This window comes from Sesamum indicum, linkage group LG6 (genome assembly GCF_000512975.1).
Source record: "Sesamum indicum cultivar Zhongzhi No. 13 linkage group LG6, S_indicum_v1.0, whole genome shotgun sequence".
Taxonomy (NCBI): Eukaryota; Viridiplantae; Streptophyta; class Magnoliopsida; order Lamiales; family Pedaliaceae; genus Sesamum; species Sesamum indicum.
The window spans coordinates 9,972,939-9,975,696 of NC_026150.1; positions in this window are offsets into that span (position 1 = coordinate 9,972,939).

A 2,758-nucleotide genomic window follows, 5' to 3' on the forward strand; every position below is an offset into this window, starting at 1 on the left:
TATTGTGCAAGCTTCAGAAGATTTCCGCCCCCAAGTTCTTTGATTTTATGGAACACCTACCAGTTCATCTTGCATATGAAGCTCAGGTTGGTGGGCTTGTACAGTATTGATGGATGTACCCATTTGAAAAGTAATCTTTCTAAATTCAATTATCTTATATAACTTGAAAATATAAGTTATCTTGTGTAAATTAAAAGTTTAACAAATTTTAGGTTTCTATACCGTTTGAAGAAAAAGGTTGGAAATCGAGCTTGAGTAGAAGCATCAATTGTTGAGGCATATATGATTGAAGAAGTCTCAACATTTTGGTCTTCATATTTTGAACCACATGTAAAATCCCGATTGAATCACGTTCCACGAAATGATGATGGAGGAATGGTAGATTCTGGTGAAAGTCTATTTTCTACACATCATGGATGACACTTGATTTTAGAATTGCAGTTAAATATCTCGATGACAATGAGATGAAGGTTGCACATAGATATGTTTTGATGAATTATGAGAAGATCAATCCATTCCTGTAGTGAGTGATGTAACTCGTGCATTATGTCCTCAAAATGTTTAGATTGACTTGTGTCTATAATATAAAACAATTTCCAAAAATGACTAACATGAAACTTGAAACATTGCGGGACAGATTTTTCTCAGTGGCTACTTGCTCATGTAAGTAATAGATTACTTTCTAACTATGTAAATATTAGAAAATTCAAAATTATGTTATCTTATCAAGTATTTTTTTTCATAGATTCGAGATACCTGAAATGAAGTTGACGACCTCATAACAAAGTTGGCTCATGGTCCCAGTTAACGTGTTTCTTGCTATAAAGAGTACTTTGCAAATGGATTCAAATTCCACACTTTAGAGTATGGGCATTCTAAAACAACATCAAATTATGGTGTATGTGTTTTGACAAGTCCAATCAATTCTAAACTTAGAGCATCTAAGAAGAAGTTTAATGAGTTAACAAAAGTTGTGAGAATATACGCTCTAATGCTACAAAGATAGAAGAAGAATTTTCCAGACGAGAAGAAGAAAATAAAAAATTATTTAAACTGCTCTTGAAGAAACTTGAAAGAGGGAGGCAGACCTACAAGAATTGGTTAGTAAATTACTTCAAGATGTAGGATACACAAACCATCAATTTGCTGGTGGGTCTGGACAGCGCGACAACATTTTAGGAAAGACCATTAATTTCTTTTTTTTATTGGTTGTTTATGACTTAGTTTATGTTGATTTTGATTGTATTTTGACTTATTTTTGTTAGTTTGGGAGTGCAGACATTAATATTATTTGATAGTATTTGGATGATACAATGACATCAATATATTACTGTTGATTGTGTTATGAGTATTTTTTTTTATAATTATTTATTGTTCTTGGTTTGGAAAATTCATATTTTTTGTATTTAATGGTATAATGAGCAGAATATTAATTTGGGTACATAAATTAAAAAATCTGTCAAAAAAATTAGAGACGGAAAATTTTGGGAGTTCAGAGAAAGAATCAGAGATGAAAATTTGTAAGGATTTACAGACGGAATAGAGACGGAACATTTTGAAGTTAGAGATGGAATTAGAGACAGAATTAACAAACAAAAATTTTACCTTCAGAGACGGATTAGAAATGGAAAGTATTTCTCTTCATCGACGGAATTAGAGACGGATTACTCTAAAACGTTGTTGTTTTTTGTCAAGAGAATCAGAGACGGAAATATTCGGTCTCGAAATTAGAGACGGATATTTTCGTCTCTAATATTTAGCCACTGGGCTTTCAGCCACAGAGTAGGGCAATGGATTTTTCTGTTGCTATTCATTTTCACAGATAAAATCATAGTTTCAGAGACGAAAATTCGATCTCTGATACCTTGTTTTTTAGTCATTTTAGAGACGAATTTTCACTATCATTTAAGCCTAAAAGACCAAAAAGCTCTTAGAAATCATGCAAATTATTGAACATTTCAAGATTTCATGTGTTGTAGCATGATCATGAACGCAGTTCATCTAAGAGTATCATGCTGGCTGAAGAAGACGCTGTCATTGTTGTTGTATTTAAACTTCTCATTTTAGTTGTCAATAGTAGTTGTGTTTTGCTACTATATATTATTAATTAGTGTAATGCATTTGTTAGTAGCTTAGATGGAAATCTTGGTTGGCAGGTAGTCACTGTATTAGTTTTTCATACTCCCTCTTTTCCTTGTATATAAATGGTTGTAACCCTGTCGACAATCGATTGATTGAATTGACATCGTTCTCCTCGATGAAAGAGAGGGTCCACTATAAAAATATATAAGTTTTTTAAACAGTTAATCATTATAGTCAAAACAAAAAAATTGTGGCAAATACAAATCAATCAAGGCTTCGCAACAGTCATTGACTATTGTTTCTGCAAGTGTAATCAAACATTAGACATGGCTAAAACCATGGCAAATGTTTCGACTAGAGGTATAATCATGGCGAATATTGATTTATGATGGTAGAAGTTTAAGTTTTTACTTTGATTTTATTTATGGAGGTAAAAATCAAGGTTGTGATGGCGATGACGAGATTCTGGGCGACCTCATTGTCAACTAGCGCAAAGGGGGCGACCGCGATCTGGCCGATAGAGATGAGTAAGCCACCTAATTCATAGCACCTCAAGATCGCCCAAAGAAGAACATGGGCTGGGCGATTGGGGTGTCGTTGTTGCCCAACTAGGGGACAACAATTCGTCCTGATCCTTGTGGTGGTTGGTGGTTGCCGGTAGCAAAGGGAAGGGAGA